At 42.5% G+C, this 21,416-nt stretch overlaps 1 protein-coding gene and 1 long non-coding RNA gene across 8 annotated transcripts in view; both read left to right on the top strand.

The window, feature by feature from the left end:
* Positions 1–21,416, top strand: part of MARCHF4 (membrane associated ring-CH-type finger 4) — a 109,736-nt gene that overhangs the window by 54,365 nt on the left and 33,955 nt on the right. The window lies entirely within an intron of this gene.
* On the top strand, positions 4,711–8,138 carry LOC309663494. 2 transcript variants are annotated; one of them, XR_014265319.1, is made up of 2 exons: positions 4,711–7,276; positions 7,329–8,138. It is a non-coding gene; the product is annotated as an uncharacterized lncRNA (long non-coding RNA). The 2 variants fall into 2 exon arrangements; XR_014265320.1 differs by having other exon boundaries at positions 7,325–8,138.

The raw sequence follows: 21,416 nt of genomic DNA, 5'->3' as shown, positions 1-21,416 counted from the left end.
GAGGCTAGGGTCTCCTTTATTGTAAAGGAGGGAGGGAGTGAGCAGGCAGGGACCCACAACAGGAAGCACAATCAAGAACGTTCCCAGCAGGAAGGCTGCTCTCCGGGGAAACACAGAGAGCTATCAGGACAAGTGACCTTTCTAATCACGCCTGACAATTCACAGCCTCGAAGGCGGAAGGGCTGCCCTTATCCTCGAGGTGTTGTGTCGCGCTGTGTCACCCCAGACACCTGTGTCTGAGGCTCCGGTGACTTGGCCTCCAACTGGAGGATGAATCAGAGCACGCGAAGGGCTTTGTTTCCCAGGAAAAGAGAAAACATTGAGCAGGGGGCTTATGTGGATGGGGTGACTGCGTCTAAACCAAGGATAGAAAGGGATTGGAGGTGGATATTGCCTCCCCAGGGATTAGGCCTGTTCCTGAGGGCTCAGGTGATGCTGATCAAACAGCCCTGCTTGAGGAAGCAAAACAGACAAGATCATCTTCCAGGCCCTTCTGGCCCAGGGGGGCCATAATGACTCACTTTTTACCCACCCCAATAGGAAAACAGCTTTATTTTTTCTTATTGTAAAAAGCAATGCATGTTCATTCTAAAAAGGTCATACGACATATAAAGGTATAAAGAAGAAAGTAAAACTTACATGTCCCATCATTCAGAGATAACCACTATTAACATTTTAAGGACATTTCTATGCATAGATAGGATATTTTAAAACAAAATGCAATCCTATCATAGGTACTGTTTTTAATCTGCATTTTTCTCTTAACATCTTGAACATATTTCCAAGTCAGTAAATATACATTTAATAGACTCATTCTTAATGACTTCACTGTATTCCATTGTATGAATGACCCTCTTGAGGTTGCCTCTGATTTTTAATCATGATAGAATATATTACAATGAACAGTCTCATAGTTAAACCTTTCTGCAGAACTGAGTGTTTGCCAAAGATCAATTCCTAGAAGTGGAATTGCTGAGTGTGAAGAGTAGGCATTTTTTTTTTAACATCTTTATTGGAGTATAATTGCTTTACAATGGTGTGTTAGTTTCTGCTGTATAACAAAGTGAGTCAGCTATACGTATACATATATCCCCATATCTCCTCCCTCTTGTGCCTCCCTCCCACCCCTCTAGGTGGTCACAAAGCACAGAGCTGATCTCCCTGTGCAATGCTGCTGCTTCCCACTAGCTGTCTATTTTACATTTGGTAGTGTATATATGTCAATGCTACTCTCTCATTTCGTCCCAGCTTACACTTCCCCCTCCCCGTGTCCTCAAGTCCATTCTCTACGTCTGCGTCTTTATTCCTGTCCTGCCCCTAGGTTTGTCAGAACCATTTTTTTTTTTAGATTCCATATATATGTGTTAGTATGGCATATTTTTAAGACTTGTTCTCTGTCCTCTAGGAAAATTATACCAATGTACATTCCCACCAGCAGGAAATAGAGTACCTGTTTCTCTTTACCTTTCTCAGTTCTGGAGATTAAAATCTTTTCAATCTTTGCCAATTTCATGAGTGAAAAATGGTACCTTAGAATCATTTTTATGTGCATTTCTTTATTTATAAGAGGAGTGTAACATTTCTTCCTATGTTTATTGGCCAATTGTGTTTCTTGTTTTGTGAATTTGCTTGACCTTCTCCCCCCCCCCCTTTGGGGGGGTTAACCTTTCTTATATTTGTTTTAAGTACTTTCTATACAGTAAAGATAATAACTTATTGTCATACAAGTTATAACTATTTTGCCTTGTTTACCACGTGTCTTTAACTTTATGTGGTTTCTGCCACAAAGTGGTTAAAAATTTTGATGTTATCTAACTTCTGTGGTCCCAGCTTTTTTGGAACCACATTTAGAAAGGCCTTCTCTATCCCATGGTTATAAAAATATGGATTTGTAGTTTCTTCTTGTGTATTCTAGCTCCCATGGTCTTTTGACTGCTGTCCCCTCAGCCTGGAAGGAATGATCTTTCTCTGCACTGCAGCTGGGTGGTGTCTTCTCACTCCTAAAGTCTCAGATTAAATATTATCTCAGGGAGCCTCTCCTGGTTACGTTACCCAAAGAAGGTTCTCCCAACCCTGGTTCTTCTTTCTCTTAGCACCCTATGGTTTCCCTTCATAAGTTTTATCCAGAATTGCAGTTACATATTTTGTCTACTTATGCAATATTTACAACTAGACCGTAAACTCTATGAAGGATGGAAATCATAGAGCTGTTTTGTATTCCCAGCACCTCCCCTAGGGTCTGGCACATAGTGGATATACAAAAGATATTTGTGAAAACTCATTAAATGTTAAATTCATCTAGAATTTATTTTGGTATAAGGTGTGAACTAGAGATCTAATTTAAGTGTTTCCAAATAGTATCTTGTGATTACAACACACAACTATAATACAGAGTAGTTCTCTTTTTTAAATTTATTTTGTATTGAAGTAAAGTTGAATTACAATGTTGTGTTAATTACTGCTGTACAGCAAAGTGACTCAGTTATATATATATATATATATATATATATATATATATATATATATATATACATTCATTTTCATATTCTTTTCCATTATGGTTTATCACAGGATGTTGAATATAGCTCCCTATGCAGACTAGTTCTCTTTTAATCCCTGTTTCACTTGCAACTGATAAATGAAGCCTGGGATATGGGAAGGGGTAGAATCAGTGACTCTCCTAATTGCGGTTTTCCAGCCCCACTGTCTCCTCTCTCTACGATAACTTCTCTTTCTCCATTATTGTCTTAGCCTTAAGTGCTTACCATAATGCTTATTTCAAGGCTCAGCCTAGAGAGGATCCTTAATTAATGGTATTTACTGGCTGATTCAAATCATTTAAATGGCAGGGGAATCAGATATCTTTGATGTGTTTCATACAATATTCACATCAGCCTTCGGAAGCCCTGAAAAATCTATGCTCCCTCCACGGCTCTGAAAAACTCTATTTCTCTACATCCTTTCCATATCTAGGGATCACGTATAACAGTTGTGAACGAAGATGAGAGAAATGGAGAGTTAGAGACAGAAAGAGGAAGATGGCAACACCCACTTACATGTGCTCTTAAAGTCTTCAAGTGCCACCTCGTGTCACCTGCCATTGCTCCTTCACAACTACCTGTGGAGTAGCTACGGCAGCTTAAAATCAGGCCTGCAGAGGCTGTAACTTTTAGTCTTTAAAACTGGATATCAGTAAATTTTTTCCAATTTATAAAAGTAATACACTAGGCATGAAATAATGGAAGAAGTCACAAAGGAATTGATTTTACTCCATTTAAAAACTATTTTAATGTGTCTAAAAATGTTCAACTTTACTAATAAGGGAATGCAACTTTAAAAAGCAATTAGATACCATTTACCTCTGAAAACAATGGAAAAGCCACAAAAGAGGAACCAATTTTATTCCATTTAAAAATTATTTTATTAAACCTAAAAAAGTCAACTATATGAATAATCAAAGGATGCAACTTAAAACCACAGATACTATTTACTCCTAATAAATTCATTGCAATGTAAGAAATTATAAGTAATGTTGAGCAGAATGTGGTAAGGCAAGTGCTTCATACACTATGGATGGAAAAATAAATGGAGAGGATATATCTGGAATGGAATTTCCCAGGAAGAAGCAAGAATCTTACAAATGTCCATACTCTACTGTCCCCTAATCTTACTTCTAGGAAACTCTACTAAAAACGCTCATCATGGGCTTCCCTAGTGACCCAGTGGTTAAGAATCTGCCTACCAATGCAGGGGACATGGGTTCGAGCCCTGGTCGGGGAAGATCCCACATGCTGCAGAGCAACTTAGCCCATGCACCACAACTACTGAGCCCACGTGCCACAACTACTGAAGCCCGCGAGGCTAGGGCCCGTGCTCTGCAACAAGAGAAGCCACCATAATGAGAAGCCCGCTCACCGCAACGAAGAGCAGCCCCGCTCGCCGCAACTAGAGAAAGCCCGTGTGCAGTAACAAAGATGCAACGCAGCCAAACATAAATAAGTAAAATAAATAAATTTATTTAAAAATAAATTAATTAATAAATAAATTAATTAAAATGTTCATCATGTAGTTGTTTATTAAAATAAAAATGTGAGAAAAATCGTGTTTGACAATAAGGACATGAAAAAATTGGAAGCTCAGTCACAGTATGGATTATTATGAAATCATTACCAATAATATTTCTGTGGATAAATTAATGACATGGGATATATTCCTGAATCTAATAGGTATCCAGAGTTTGATTTCAAATTTTATTTTTAAAGTACATTTATATTTTTATAGGAAAATGATTAGAAGAGAGATAATAAAGTGTTAGCAGTGCTTATCTCCAGGTGATAGGGGTAAAGGAAATATTCTGTTTCCTTCTTAATATTTTCCAAATTCCTCATAATGGACTATATTATTTTTTTATTTTTAAAAAGTCTTCCCCACTCTCCTCCCTTCCTGTTCCTTGGTGATGCTAACTTGGTCTTGGGCTACATTCACTGAAGTGTGAAATCCAGAAAGGGGACGTAAGAGCCCTCCTATATACCTCTCTTGTCAGCTTAATACCTGTTAGGTGCAAGATGAAGCTTTTAAGAGCATATACTTCCAGAAGGGGGTTAATAAAAGGGTGACATGAAGAAGGCACTTAAAATCATGGAACATGAAAAATGTCTAGGATACATAAGCAGGGTTAGGAAGCTAGATTGCCTGCCCATAAGTACCTGAAAATTATCATGAAGCAAAGGGAGAAAATTAATCTGTGTCACCCCAGAAAGCAAGACCAATGGCTGGAAATAACAGACAAAGATTTGGGTTCACCATAAGACAGAACTGTCTAATGATTGGAACTGCCCCAAAGTGAAAAGGGCAGTCTCAGCGAGGAGGGATATTCACTGCTGGGGTCATGGCTAAGTGACCACCTGGTGGCAAAGTTGAGAGGGGTCTGGCATTACTTGAGTGGTCATGCTGGTTAAATGCTTTCTATGGCCTCATCTAGGCCAATGATGCTATGCTTTTCCCATCATAAAATGGGAAGGAGCGTCCTGGAGATATCACTTAGTAGTTCTCCCCTCTCTCTGCTATTTCCTCAATTCCAAGCAGAAAGTCACCAAAGCCTTTTGAGACAAGTGGTTTGTGTCTGTGGATGGGATGGAATGGGATGGGGCTTGGAAATGAGGGAAATGGAGCTATATAGCACTCTTGGTTGTAAGTGACAAAAAGCCAACTAAAACTGTATCAAGCAAAATAAAAGGTATATTAGCCCCCAAAACAGGGAAACCAAAGTGAATGGAACTGGGTGCAGTGTGGCTGGAACCAAGGATACTTAACTATAGCAATTTCAATTAATCTTTAAAATTAAATACCAGTAAAAATTTTCCAATTTCCATGGTATTCATGGGCTGATTCAAATCATTTAAATGGCAGGTATAATCCAATTTCAAATTCCATCCTTGATCCATGTAGTCTGGCGATATCATAACAAAGGCCTCTTCATGTGGAAGCAAGATGGTGTCCAACAGCTTTGAGTTTATGTTGTACTTAGAGTTCATGAATTCAGACTGAGACCGTGTCTTCCTCCAAAACTTAAGTAAAATCCTTAAGAAGACCATCTTAGATGGTTTGGGTCGTGTGACCTATTCCTAAACCAATCACTGTGTCCAGGGTAGTCCACTGATTCGTTAGGCTGGGTTACATGTACACACCTGAATTTAGGTGTGGTGGAGGCAAGTAAGCCTTACATGGACCTTCTGGGTTGAGCAGGGTATGTAAAGTGTCCTACGTCCAGTATAAGGAGCTCTCTCCTATTTTAAAAATATTTTGGACAAAGAGATGTATCAGCTGCCATAGAAATCTATTTTATGTCCATACCATCTGGTAATTCTACCTCTCTTCTAGCATGAATTCCTTCCGCTATAATTTCCACCCTTCTTGTTCTGTGCCATCTTCAGGGTAGATTTAGATCAAAACCTCTTCTTTCACAGACACGCTGTGAGGATTAATTAGGTTTTCCAGAAACCATCTGTAAAGTGTCATGGGATCTTCAAAACCAGATGCTTTGTAAAGATATGTTGCCATTAGAATCAACCCTTCTTTTTTTTTTTTAATGTTTTATTTGTTTTATTTTATTTATTTATTTTTGGCTGCGTTGTGTCTTTGTTGCTGCGGGTAGCTTTCTTCTAGTTGCGGCGAGCAGAGGCTACTCTTCGTTGCGGTGCACGGGCTTCTCATTGTGGTGGCTTCTCTTGTTGCGGAGCATGGGCTCTAGGTGCGTGGGCTTCAGTAGTTGTGGCACGTGGGCTCAGTAGTTGTGGCTCGCGGCTCTAGAGCACAGGCTCAGTAGTTGTGGCACATCGGCTTAGTTGCTCCACGGCATGAGGGATCTTCCCAGACCAGGGCTCAAACCCGTGTCCCCTGCATTAGCAGGCAGATTCTTAACCACTGCGCCACCAAGGAAACCCAACCTTTCATTTTTTATGCTTATGGAGATGGGAGGAGGATGGATCAAAAGACAGGAAATGGAAGTCTGCAAATCGTCTTGAGACTTTTATTTTGACCATGATTATTATTCTCTTCCCTCTCCAAATACTTTTGCCTCTGCCATTCACAAGCAGCAAGCATGAAGAACAACCATGATAGGTTTGCGTGTCCACACCCTTCTCTGAGAAGGGAGTAGCAGAAGTTGGGAACAGGAGACCGGGAGTGGCAAAGCAGGTTGTATAACCTGAACCAAATCAGAACCAGTGCCCTGAGGATTAGCAGCTGACTATGCTGAGTGCTTTCTTTTTTTAGCTCGGGTTAATGAACTATGAATGATGTATATAACTGTCTGGGCAGTATGCAAACGTCATAGTCTGGGCTCCTCTGTCAACCTGCAAGATCCCTTTCTGGGGACTGTCAGGGACAAATGCTGAGAAGCACAGTGCTTAGTAGGAAGGTGGAATGCAGGTTCAGCATAGGCCTGGCTCATAAGCCACACCTTAGGCAGGACCTGGTACACTGGAGAGCTCTCCTGACCAGTCTGCTTACCTAGCTTACGCGGGCCCATCATCAGCCTTCAGGAAACCAGTTTCCATGGCTGTTCTAGGGAGCAAGACCGAGAGTCCAGGACAGGAGCTCCATGGGCCTGACATTTTTTTCCTTTAAAATTTTTTTCCCAACTTTATGTTTAAAAACATTCAAACATATACAAAAGTTGAAAGAATAGTACAATGAAGACCATGTACTCTTCACCCAGATTCACCATTTTGTCACATTGTGTATTCTCTCTCTCTCTCTTTAGATAGATAGATAGGTAGATAGATAGATAGATAAATAGCTAGCTAGCTAGCTAGCTAGATAGATAGATTAGATAGATAGGTAGATAGATAAATAGATAGCTAGATAGATAGATAGATAGATGGATGAATAGATAGATGTAGATATGGCAGACAGGTAGATAGACACACACCTATATATACACACAATATATCTATCTAGATATATCTACCTCTACATCTATCTATCTACCTATCTAGCTAGCTATCTAGCTATCTATTGCCAGCAAGCTAGCTATCGAAAAATTTTCTCTAAACTATTTGAGAGTGGGACTTCCCTGGTGGTCCAGTGGGTAAGATTCTGTGCTCCCAATGCAGGGGTCCCGGGTTCGATCCTTGGTCAGGGAACTAGATCCTGCATTCATGCCGCAACTAAGAGTTCACACACCACAACTAAGAGGTCCGCATCCCAGAACTAAAGATCCCTCATGCTGCAACTAAGACCCAGCTCAGCCAAAATAAAGAAATAAATAATAAATATTTAAAAAACCAAAACAAACAAAAAATAAACTATTTGAGAGTAAGTTGCAGGTTTCATGATACTTTATCCCTAAATATTTCTTTATGAACCTCCTAGTAAAAGCATATTCTCCTATGTAAGCACAACACAATTATCACACCCAAGAAATTAGAATTGATTGATAACAGTGCTAAAAGCTAATACCTCGATTGTCCCCATAATGTTCTTTAAGCTGATTTTTTTCTATCCAGCTCCCCAACCTTTGTCTATCATTCAGGATATTGACATTTTTGAAGAGTGAAGAGTCCAGGCCAGTTGTTTACTTGTAGACTATCCCTTAATTTGGATAGGTTTAATCGCTTTCTCATGATTAGATTCAAGTTCAATGCATAAACTCTTAGCAGCATCACCTTTAGCAAGTTACTCAGTGACGCAGAACCTTAACTTACTGATAATATTACATGCCTCATATGGTCATTGTGAGAACCAAGAGAGAGAATATCTAAAGTTCTTAGCACAGGAACTGACAAAAGTCAGCACCTAAAAATTGCTGGCTCTCTGATTAGCACCATCACTGACATCACCAGCCTGAATCTGATAGACCCTGTTCCCAAACAGGTTTTCATTTCCCTGAGAAACTTCCAGAGCCCCTAACTCCAGTCTCCTCACCTGCAAATGAGAAATAAGTCTTTCTCTGAATAGCTTGCTGATCTATTGTGAGAATCAAATAAGAAACATGATCAATGGCACAGAGCAAACTGGTACGTGATATGAAAATACAAGGAAGCATCATTACTGTTTTTTGTGTTTGCATACTTTTAAATTACTCTCTTGTGCAATAGAAAAACCCAAAGTGGGAGAAAAAATGAAATTAACATCTAACAAAAACCTAATTTCTGTATTTAAATTTTTATTTTTTATCAGCAGAACTTAATTTTCAAATGAAATTTGTGGAAATTAATATATAAAGCAGATTAAAATAGAGCTACTCTGAATGAAGTTTGGGTGGAGATGGAGTACCCAGGGGCCTTGGTTCACACCTGCAGAGACCCCAGGCTCCGAAGAGCCAGGCTGGAACACTGCAGATAGGTCCCAGATGCTGTGATGGTTATAGACTTCTCAGGATTGCCTCAATTTCCCCAGTAGTATCTGCTCACAGAGATATGCCATCATTCATCTTCTCCTTCTTATTCCTGACCCATTTCTGCTGAAGAGTTGTAATATCTACAGACCCCAATGATGATTTACTCGGTTCATTATTAATCGTTACTAATTGCTTATAAACATCCTTCCCTGGAAAGAGCGCTAAATGCCTTGCACTCAGAGACAGACACTGACAGATCACATAATGAGGCACCCATGATGTCTCTGACAGAGCAGCTACCGCCAGGAGCCTCCCAGCCTAAGTGTCACCTGCACCTGAATGCTTCATATCCTGGGCTGGAGGCTAAGTATTCCCGTAGCCCCACCTTGTCTGCAAACCAACAAACTCATGCTAAAGAACTCTGACACCGGGCTCAGGCATTGCTTACACCAGAGCAGGGCCATGTGGTAGGACAGAAAACTGACACGCGCCCTGTTCCTACTTTGTGCCAGCCAGGTCACCTACTCCTCTTTTAATCTTCACCTTTAATCCTACTAGGTAGATGACAAAACCCTCACTGAGGTAACTTGTTCAAGGTCACCCAGCCATGGAAGAGTGGGATTCAAATCAAGACCCTTTAGACTTCAAAGACTGTGCACTCCTATCCTAAGGGTTATAGACTAACCTATTTTCTTAGGACTTCTAGAAACACTGTGTTAGTATCTATGGCTCACTGCCACCATCATCTCCTTTCATCCTTCCAACATCGTGTGAACCAAAGTATTAATAATATTAGCTAATGTTTATTTGTGACCTGCTATGTGCCACGTGCTGTTCCAAGTGCTTTCTGTATATTAACTTATGTAATCCTCACCATGACCCAATGAGGCAGGTGCTATTCACTGTGCAGCTACAAACACTGAGGAACTGAAAGGCTCAGTCACTTGTACAATATAATCTCATTACAGCTAGTGCTATAGTCAGAATGTTTGTGTTCCCCCAAAGTTCACGTTGAAATCCTGACCCCAATGTGATGGTAATAGGAGGTGGGGCCGTTGGGAAGTGATTAGGTCGTTAGGGTGGAGGCTTCATGAATGGGATTAGTGCCCTTATAAAAGAGACCCCAGAGAGCTCCTTTGTCCTTTCTACCATGTGAGGACACAGGGAGAAGATGGCCATCTGTGAACCAGGGAGCAGGCTCTCAGGCTAATCTGCTGGTACCTCAGTCTTGGACTTGTTGGCTTCCTATAACTGTGAGAGATAACTGTTGTTTATAAGCCACCCGGTCTATGATATTCTGTGATAGCAGCCCAAACAAGTTAAGACAGCTAGTAAGTGGCAGAGCTGGGATTTGAACCCAAGGAGTCTAGCTCTAGAAGCTAGGCTCTCAACAACTGCTAAAATTGGACCGGGGGATTACTAGCTCCAATTTACAGACAAGGAAACTGAGAGGTTCAGAGGGCTTGGGTGACCTGCCCAAGATCACATGGCATTCATTATAGGACAATATGCTGGGGTTTCAGGATAGTGTAGACAAGAGGCCAGAACTTGGTCTGTGAAATAAAAGTGTAATTCTCTTCCACTGGTCAGGTTCAGGGCTAGACTAGCACAACAGGAGCTGCCAAAATAGAGCAGGTATGCCCAAGGCTTAAAGTCAGAAGAAGTCAAGACTAAGAATAGTTGACAAGAAGACAAAGCATGGTAACCAGGGCTAGACATATTGATCCCAGGAAAATTCCTGGGGTGGGGAGAGGGTGAAATCCCAGTGGGGTCTCTTTTGAGGGCCTGTGGTCCCATCTTTTGGTCAGTCTAAACTCAAGACTTGCAAGGTCCGGAACTGCAGTTAACCATTAAGTGTTGGAGCCATATTTGGAAAGCCATCTTCTGACTCTGATCAAGCCTGAAGCTACGTGGGAAGGACTACATGTGGGACACCAGAGGGACTTCTGGAGAAGGAAGTTCAGATGGGCTGAGAGGACGGCTGCTGGGGGTCTGGAACTTCCATCAGGCCAGTGGGGAGGCCCTGTGGCCTTTGACCCCTCTTGCTCAAGAGGCCATCCTTCTTATGGAGAACGTGTACGCGAATGTTCATAGTAACCCCAACCTAGAAACAATCCAAATCTTCAGCAGCAGTAGAGTGGAGAATACATTATGACATATTCATACAGTGTAGCATTCTACAGCAGTGAAAATGTTCAGATTTGTATGTAACAGTCCGAGCCCACCGGTAACTGTGCTCTGCCACGTCTCCATCAAGGGGACTTGCCATGCGCTCTCCTGCCACAGGACCCAGATTTGCTGTCCCCTCCCCATCTAGTTAGTGCCTGTCTTTCAGCCCTCAGCCCACATGTAGCACCCTCAGGGCAGCCCCCTGTTGGGTCACTGAGTTCTCTTCAAAGCAGCAGTTTTACATTTGTTTGTGTGATTATTTCATAAATGTTTGTCTCCCCTGCTAGACCAGAAACAGGAACCAGTGTCTGTTTTATTTGCCACGATGTCTCCTAGCATCTTGTACAGCACTTGGCACATAATATGCATCAATAAGTATCTGAATGAATGAATGAATGAATACATGGAAATGTGGTCTTCTTCCTACACGCTGCTCGACAAATGGCTTAAACCTGTTTTCAATAGCGCTATCACAGGGGTCGCTGTGCACAGTGGGGCTCTGGAAACTCCCACTCTCATGTCAATGAACACAGCTCCCCTGTTATTTGTTTCAAATATTGACATCCCTCACAGGATACATTTGGAGAAGAGTTTCCAGGTACTTTTTTTAAAAAGTATATTTCAAAACCACTCTTCTAGACCTTGCCCTTCCTGTCAGCTATCCCCTGCTCCCTCCCATCTTCTCTTCCCTTCTTCCTTCCTCACAGAAACTTCCACAGAACTAATGCCTGGCAAAGGTTTAAAAATAGAAGCCCCTCTCCCTCCCCCTCTCCCTCCATTTCCTTTCCTTCCCATCCCCCCATAATTTGTTGTAAAAAAGGAAACCGTCTGGGTGTGCCCCACTGAAAAGACATGCTCTTCCTGACTAAATGAAACAACACGCTGATGTATCCCTCCAGCCTGGTGGTCAAGCCCCCGTGAGTCACTGCGTGCAGCAGCTTGCTCCTTTGCCCTGGGAGGCACGCACACACACACCCCCCCACAACGTGGCCACCTCATTCAGGTTTCCAGGTGGAACTTGCGGGCACACATTGAAGTGAACCTCTGAGGATACTTTAAGGTGCTACCAGTAGGAGCTCCTCCCAAGGGGTCCCCTGGGACGGCTGTGGGAGTCACCTACTCAAGAGGGGGGAGAAAGAGAGGCACACTGCCTGGGAGGGGGCGTGAGGCCCGAAGTCAGATGGCAGTCTGATGTGCTTTGTTAGCAGGGTGGGTGTATGAGAGAGACAGACAGACAGAGACAGAGACAGAGAGAGAAATAAGCAAGAGCCCAGAAGGTGTCATGGGGTATGTGTGCAGCCAGTGGACACTGTGCAATTATGAATGAAGAGTGAGACACTGTGGCACAGAAGAAAAAAATAAATAAAAGCTTTTAACATTGAAAAGCTTAGTGTTCAATTCTCAGGTACATCACATAGCCTCTGCATGACATTGGACAAATGACCTCATTACTCCTAGCCTCTGTTCACTCATCTGGAAAGGGGATAATAATACGCACCTCTCAGCACTGTTGTAGGCTTAAAGGAGATCGTGTTTATTTGATGCCCATGTGCACTAGGCAGTTAATCAAGTACTCTTGCTCTTATGTGGCAGGACATCTTCACTCTGATGATATTTAGAAACAGTCAATATAAGAAAAATGAGAGTGGCTAAAAAAACTGCCTTCAGTAAAATTTGTAATTTATTAAAACCTGGCAGAACACTCACAGCTTCTTAACAAAATTCAGATCTGCAAACTTTGATCCAGAAAAAAAGTAAATTTGGAAGGATTATAAAGGCCACAGAATAAAATTTTCAACAACAGAAGCTATAATTAGCTAATTTTAATATGGACCCAAACCAGATCAACTAATCAATGAGTTAACATATATTTTACTTATAAAATGATTTATCCCAGTGAAAAGTTTCAATAACATTAAATGAGAAATAGAAAAAAGTGGAAACAGTTTAACTGCTCTATATTAAAAAAGATTGATCAAAAATTAAATTGGCTCAATGGAGTTCTCTTTGGAAAATACATTTTCAAAGAGTTTATCAATGCATACATATCTCCCATTAAAACTTTGCATTTATAAATACAGAATCAGAAAGTCCTTGGGGTGCAAATGGTGAAATAAAAACAATCTTTACCATGCTCATAATGATGATGATGACGACTATCATGAAAAATATTTAGGTGAAAGAAGAGTGGGATTCAGTTGGGTAGATGTGTTGGGATGTCCTGATAAGAAAGGAGTGTTTAGATACAGGGGATGCCAGCATAAGATGTATGTGGTCCCTCTGCCTCTTTATTCCTTAGGGTTTATACTGTGCCATTCTTCTGAGGGACTTAGACAAAAGGAAAAGGGATGAGCGTAGGGAGATGGTTGGCGATGGCAAGCCCTTGATTCCTTCCACATGATTGGACCACCTATGACAGCCCCCAGCACAGGTTGCTCAATTTCCATATGGGTCTATGATAACTCTGGGTTGAGAGGTAATAGGCCAAAGATTCATGGAATGGAGCTCTTTCCCACAGAGTTTGAGTCTGTATGTGGATATTTGCTGTCTTGGCTGGGGCCAAAAGGAGCCTGCCCATCCATTCCTTAGTGAGACTTTTTTTAAAAATTAATTTATCTATTTTTGGCTGCGTTGGGTCTTCGTTGCTGCGTGCAGGTTTTCTTTAGTTGCGGCCAGCGGGGGCTACTCTTTGTTGCGGTGCACAGGCTTCTCATTGCGGTGGCTTCTCTTGTTGTGGAGCACGGGCTCTAGGTGCACAAACTTCAGTAGTTGTGGTACGCAGGCTCAGTAGTTGTGGCTTATGGGCTATAGAGCACAGCCTCAGTAGTTGTGGCGCACAGGCTTCGTGCTCCGCGGCATGTGGGATCTTCCAGGACCAGGGATGGAACCCGTGTCCCCTGCATTGGCAGGCGGATTCTTAACCACTGCGCCACCAGGGAAGTCCCCCTTGGTGAGCCTTTTAGCAGCTCCTAAGCTCCCCAGTTGGGTTATTTCAATCTATTTCCCCCTCTTTTTCTCTGCCTCTCCTCCATTTTTCTTGCCTCTGGCATTTTTGTCTGAAAGTTAGAGTCAGGGCAAGAAAGGTGATGCTCATGGTGAATAGGGATAGGGTTTTCCTCCAGAAGAGGGAGGTGGGACAGGTAATGGGGGAAATTGTTGCAGAGGTGATGGAAAAGGCACCATGACCACATGAACATTCAGACAAACCCATAGTGTACAACCTTGAACTTACATCTGCCTATCCCCTTTCCTGGCTCCACACACATACCGCTCTTCCCAGTACAGACGTACATTGCCATACCTCCTGATCATCCTCCAATCTTTTGTAATGCCTCTTCAAAATGATAAATATGAAGTTGCAAGCTGCAGGAGGGCAGGGCTGGCTTGCACACAGCCCTGCCCTCCTGCAGCTTGCAACTTAATATTTATCATTCCTCCCACAAGCATTCACTGATTGGAGCTATTAAAAATGCAATGGGTAGACATCATGGATGTGATAGTAAGCTCCTTGTCACTGAGAGGCTGGTGAATGATTAGAAGTGGCACATATAGCATTCTTACTTGCTGAGTTGAATGGTTTCCATGGAGTCTGTGAATGTTTTCCACACTGTCCTACAGTCTAAGACAGACTTGGCTGATGAGGATTTAAAAAGCAAGGACAAAAACAACAGAATAAAAACAAAAATAAATGATATTTACCTTACATAATATACACATCAGGAGTAATTCATCTCTTTTGTCAGATGAGGGTCCAGGAGGAAAGAGGAAGGAAGGGGCAACCAATCGTAAGAATAATTTTGCTCTCCCCACACCCCTCCTGCAAGGTTGGGCTGAAGGAAGTCTTGAACCTTGATTTAATGACCTTTTGCTCTGGGTGATCATGTTCTGAAAAGACATAATTCAGGCCACGAAAACTTGTAAAAAACCAAGATAGAGATCAGAAAGTTGATTTATATTTACAGTGTAAGACACTCCTTTTCAATACCTAGAGTGCTTATGTCCCCACGTCAAGGGGAACTTGTTGTAGGATCTTATGTAGCTGAGAAGCTAAACAAAAGATAAGAAGCTTGCTTAGTGACATGGGGGCATGAAGAAGTGAATCAGATACTCTTTAAAAATAATTTGGGTCAAGCAATAGAAATCTACCCTTCTCCACTCTAAGGAGCAAATCTTTCCAGTGCCCTGAAGATTCCCATGGCTACATGTCTCTCCCTCTGCTGCGTTACAGATGCACAACCATAAATTGCTCTCTCTGGATCCTCTGCTTCAGAGCTCTGAGAGGGGCATGGAGTTTCCAGTGGTTATTGTGCCACTTCCAGTAGCTCTCTTCATCTGTCCATGGGGCGTGCTCACTTCAGTTACAAAGAGCTCCCGTCCCTATGCCTTTGGCCTAGTTCACTTTCAAGCAATTCCTAGACTCGCGTTGAGTTGTTTTGCATGTACAGAGCCTTTATAGCATCTTAAAAAGTCAGACACCGTCAGAGACTGGTAGAGATTATTTAATCCTATGTCCTCCAATTAAACAATGAGAAAACAGAGACCCAGAAAGAGAAAGAGACTTGCCCAGTGGCAAGTGGAGGGGCCAAGACTCAAAGCCAGGCTTTCATGCCAGTGCTTCTTATTCATCTCTTACACCATTAGGGATGCACCCACTTTGGGCACTGGCACTCTCTGGGGCACTAGCGTTGCCTGCCATCTGTAAACTTACCCCCAGCCAAGTGACCCCGCCATGCTTTTCAGTACCTTGGCTAGCGGAGAAAAAACCAAGGCTTTCTCTACACAGACCCTGCCAATCTATTGCAGACTCACGAAAAGTGAGAAAAATCATCCCTTGAAGGGGTGAGCTGATTTGTGCAACCAATTACTTCTTTAAATGGCTGTCTTGCTAATTTCCCAAATATAAATGGTCCAAGTTGGGAGAGATTAGGCACAGGAGCCTGGACACCCAGTTGTGATCTGGGGACCAGGTTTGGTGGCGGAAAGGGCTGTTTCCAATAGCCTGTTCTGTCTTCTAAAATCATGCAAAAATTCCATCTTCTGGCTCTTTTTCCCAAAGGTCAAGGATTTTCATCTGCTTTTTAAGGAGATGAATTTCTCACCATTTCAGAGAGGATTCTGTGTATTAGTCACTTCCTTTATTCCATTTTCATTCCTATGTCCTGAGCTTAAACCAGAAAGATGTTTTACTTCCCATTGAAGAGATAGGAGGTATGACTAGAGGGAGAGGGCAGTGAGAGTAGAAACTGAGGGGGGTGTGTGTGTGTGTCCGTGTTGGTTAAAAATTAGAAGCTTGTCCTCATATCTTTATAAATTATAAAATTCCATTTTCAACAGTCTCCTTCAATGCATCTCTCCTCCCATAACTGAAATTGTGATAAACTTTCAATAAAAATTTGATAATAAAAACCAAATGTACAATAAAACTTTTTAGTAGCTATAAATGATTTTTTTATTGCTTTACATTTTAAAGTATTAATGTAGCACAGTTTCCTTGAAAGTTCTGAATATCTAACAAGCTTTTATCTCACAAAACAGTTTTCTGAAAGCATTGATTTTGCTTGTGTATTTTTTGTTTTTCTGCTTTGCTTTTCGCCAACAAGTTCATTATACCACTAGGTCGACAGAGCACGGGTGGGTCAATGACCAGCTCCACTCTCTCTTCACTAAAAGTAATCATGAAAACACATTTATTGAGTCTCTGCATTATTCTAAGCTTTTAAATCTGATTATTCTTTCCAACAGTCTTATTAGGTAAGTACTACTATTGCCCTCATTTTAGTGATGAAGAAAGTAAGGTACAGAGAGGTTAAATAACTTGCCCGTAGTCCCCCCAAACCACACCACGCATCTTTGTGTATTTATACTAACAAACGCACACTGTTTTGTTTTTCATAGTCACGTCCACTGACCTGCACACGTCACCCTATATGTGTGTTCTAGGAATTGCCATGGCAGAAAGAGCACACACATTGCCACCAGAACATGTCTTCCCCAACATTATCACATTAATTTATTTAAGTAAAAAAGTATTAACATTGCTCTGAAACTACAGTACAGGAATGTTGTGCCATTGCTTCAGACCACACGAATGGACAAATGGACACACGCACACACTCAAACTGGGGGGATAAGCTTATATATGGAGGGCTCTCTGAGGTGGGTGATATTGGTTTTCTTGGTTATACAAGTGACAGTAACTATGTAGTGCTTCTCTCATGAAAGTCAGGGGAAGCACAGAGGCGAGGTTTGTAGGCTTGGTGCTCGTGTGCTGACCACCCCAAGTGCACTGTGTGAGAGAGTCCTTGACCCTGGCTAGAGTCCAGCCCTGGAACTGGAACAGTGGTGTTGCAGCCAGGATGACCCCTGAATGCGGTGGGTCTTTGATGCCATGCACCTCCTCAGGGCCTTTCCCTTGAAGCTCCTCTCACCTGTTTGGGGGGAGAGGACCAACTCTTTTGTGCACCTCCTGCCATGATGCTTTCACAGCCAATTAAAATTCTATTCCATTCCCAGCAAGGGAGCTGGCAGCTTTGGGTCTCCCCAGCAGGACGGACTGGCTGCAATTAATGTCTCTTCTGGAGCCTGATTAGCTAAGGGGAGGCCAGGATACTTATCCTACCCCCAAGGCCACCTTTAAATTACAAATGGAGATTCCCCATTTGTTGCCTCTACTCAGAGTCATCAGTTAATGCAAACGTGTTAACCCTTTCTATTTCACTCTCGGGAGTGGAGTTGGATCAGAGAGCCAGAGATCATCTCTCAACTGCACAGTCCCAGGAATAAAGGGAAGGGGAGACTCCTTGATTCCTTTATACAAATTCCAAATCATTGGAATGAATTGAAAGCCTACTCTCTTAGGCACAGCCTAGGAGTTGGGGATTCAACAGAAGCTACAGGTATAACGTTTAGTGTTCCTATGTTGAAGCTTTGAATGTGGAAGGTGATGCATAAGAATAATGCATTTAAGAAAAAAGAGAAAGTCAAAATGGTGGAAAAGGAGAAGGAAATTAATACATATGGGAAGTTTGCTATGTGCCAGATATTTTACATTTATCACAGCATGGATCTTACAAAAACTGCATTTTTACAGATGATGGAACTAAGGCTCAGAGAGGTTAAGAAAATTATCCAAGGTCACAGAGCTAACGTGATAACTTGATTGTACAAATAGCCCTAGATCTTTATATTTCCCTGTAGACACTTCCTTTTGTAATGCCTACTCACACTGACTCTGAAATAGTCAGATGACTTGCTTTGGCCAATGGAACGTTAGTAAATTTGATGTAAGCAGAGGCTTTAAAAGTTCTTGTGAATCAGGGCTTGCCCTCTCTTGTTGGTGGGAACTCTTCCCACATCATGTGAACAAGCCTGAGCAATCCTACTGGATTCTAAGAAACATATGAGCAGAGGTGGACCACCCCTCCTAGATCAGCCAGACTCTAGCCAACTCCAAGATGCATGGGCGAGCCCAGCCAAGACCAGCCAAACCAGATCAGCAGAAACCCTCAGCCAACTTACAGCCTTGTGAAAAATAATAAATGGTTATATTTTAAGCCATTAATTTTGGGGTTCCTGTGCAAGAGCAGCTTGAACTAACTGGTACAGCTGATAAATGGCAGAGTCTGAAGTTGTTTGATCTTAAAGCGTGTGCGTCATCCACTTGTCATGAAAAAGTAGGAAAAGGCTGAAATTGTAGCAGGGAAAATACAGGTTAGATTATGATACGTTTTTAACAACAAAGTTGCCCAGTCATACAAGGGTGTGGCATTCTCGTATGTAGGAATCTCAAAGAGAAGTGGTGGGCAATTATCCAGGTGCAGGGTCTTAAGAGTGGGGCCCTTCAGACCCGAGTGCCTTAGCCTCGTAGTTTGCCATCTCAGAGACTGGGCCGTGCTGAGACTCTTGACAAGAATACCCTGAGTCATCCCTATCATCTACCGGTTCCCTGGAGAAGGAATACCCCACAGCACCCAGGCTAAGATGCTGCAGCCTCCAGCTGGCTAGGTGCCCCCTGGTTCTCTTTCATGGCTGAGACTCTCCCCGAAGACTGCCTCGGTTGCAATGCTGCAAATTCCTGACTCAGCCCCAATCCTGAAGCCACCTCCTGTGCTTCCCCTAAAGTGGAAAGAAAGGTAGAGAGGAAGAGACTGCCTGCATTTCTGTGCCTTCCTTCTCAGGGTCCTAGTCATGGCACTACTGACAGTTGTTCATGAGAATGTGGAGAAAGGACAAGACCTTAAGTATGGGCCAATAGCAACAGGTACAGACACATTGTAAGAATATGGATGGAAACTGGCTTGTCTTTCTGAAGACCAGTTTGGCCTTCAGAATGTATTAAGAGCCCTAACAATGTCCACGCCCTTTGAATTAGTAATTGCATTCATTCCTGTCTTCTAAGGAAATAATCATGGATATGATGCACAAAATCATGGATCACCGTGAGAAATTTTTCATGACATAGTGTGAAAGAAAAAATACAAGTTAGGGATTTCCCTAGTGGTCCAGTGGTTAAGACTCTGCACTCCCAGTGCAGGGGGCCTGGGTTCGATCCCTGGTCAGGGAACTAGATCCCGCATGCCGCAACTAAAGATCCCCCATGCTGCAACTAAAGATCCCACATGCTGCGGCGATGATCCTGCATGTGGCGACAAGGATCCTGCGTGCCGCAGCTAAGACCCAGTGCAGCCAAATAAATAAACGAATAAATATTTTTTTAAAAAGTATAAAAAAAAAAGAAAGAAAAAATACAAGTTAAATACTGGCTGTTAATTATGATCCTGATTTGGGGGAAATTATGTGTGCATGGGGGGGTTATAGTTATGAGGAAAATTTTGATTTATTATAAATCTCTCTATATTTTTAAGATATAGCCTTTTCTCTCTCAGCCTCCAGACATGTGGCCCCTTGGCTGTCTTGGACGTAGCAGGGAAACTTACCTTAAAAACCTACGAGACTGGTGAAGGTCTAGGAAAAAAGTGGCTGAAATGTTGCATGACATGAGAATAGGATTTAAAAATAGAATTTTTCAGTTGAAGGGACCGCTGCTGAGGGGAAGATGAATAAAGTTTTAAACAATCATGAAGTACAAGGAGAGAGAGAACACGGACTGGGTTGCCAAATCCCGGAAAAAAAATGGTTTTGAAACAAGTCTTGATTTCTTGCTTAGCCACCTTGTCACCTGAAAGAGGTTAAAGGCAAGTAAAAGGAAGTAATGTTTTACATACCACCACTAATTAAATGAAATCACACCATGGTGAAGGCTGAGAATCTGGGCAGGTTTGAGGAAGCGTTTCCTAGCGTGTGTGTCTCCTGGGCAGGTGCCGGAGAGCCAGAGCTCAACCAAGGACGCTGAACAGCTCCTAAAAGGAGACGGTGGGCTACAGTCAGCATCTTTTGGAGGGAAGCACTGCTGGTCCCTCAATATCCCCCCAGTCTTTAAGTGTAGAGGCTTAGGCTGTTCTGTAAGCTCTGGCCTTGTCCTGCATTGGTTTTCATAATATGGATCTGAAAGGGAAGCCTGGAAGCACTGATAAGCACGGAGACTCTGGGGTCCCCCTCCCCTGCGTTATCTCAAACAGGAGAACCCCATCTGCCAAGGATGGTGCTTGACAGGCAGTCTGACCAGAGGCTGGAGGATGGAGAGGAAGGTCTTTGAAGACCACGCCCCTTCCCAGCTCCAGAAGTAAGAGATACAGAATTCTTTCAAAGAAAAAGTAAAATTGCCAAGATGACAGAAGCTACAACCACTTGGAGCAGCTTAGCAGAAGCTTGGAGTCAACAGACTGGCATTTATTCACACGCCGTAGTAATTCCAATTCTCCTTAGCAGGCTTATTCCTGACGGGGAACTGGAGCCAAGACTTCAGGAATAGTACACTTCCTTGAGAGGTGTGAAAAGAACTGGGCTGAACTTTCAGCAGCTCTGGAATGGGTATCGCCTGGTGAGAGGCATCAATATCGAGGGATGTGGGACCGACTCTTTGAAGCTCTGAACCCAGAGAGGGAGGTGTCTGTCATTTTTTCCTGTTTCAGTGTTGCCCCACTGTACCACCCTAGGAAAGGCCACTGCCCTCTCTGGGCTTCAGGTTTTTCAGTCTAAATGGAATATAATCTGAACAAAGTTCGTCATGAAGTAGAAATACAAGTCCTATACAGAGAAAGAATTGAAAAGCATTTCAATGTTTACTGCAGCCTCTTTAAAAAGCAGGCAGAGGAAATTATAGGGCAAAAATCTCCTTTTCCCCCTCATACTTCCCTTTCCTTGCTAAGCTCTCTATTACACAGATCATATTAGCCACTCTGCCCTCCTTCCCTGCGCTACCAAGAGCATCGCAAAGCTCTCAGTTGGGCTATGAACACACAAATTCACAGCCTTACCTGAAAGAGGAGTGGTAGCTGTAAACACT

The sequence above is a fragment of the Balaenoptera physalus genome, assembly GCF_965194825.1.
Source record: "Balaenoptera physalus genome assembly, chromosome: 6".
In the NCBI taxonomy this organism is placed as follows: Eukaryota; Metazoa; Chordata; class Mammalia; order Artiodactyla; family Balaenopteridae; genus Balaenoptera; species Balaenoptera physalus.
The sequence above is the reverse complement of the archived record's forward strand: the minus strand, read 5'-3'. Positions and strand labels throughout refer to the sequence as shown.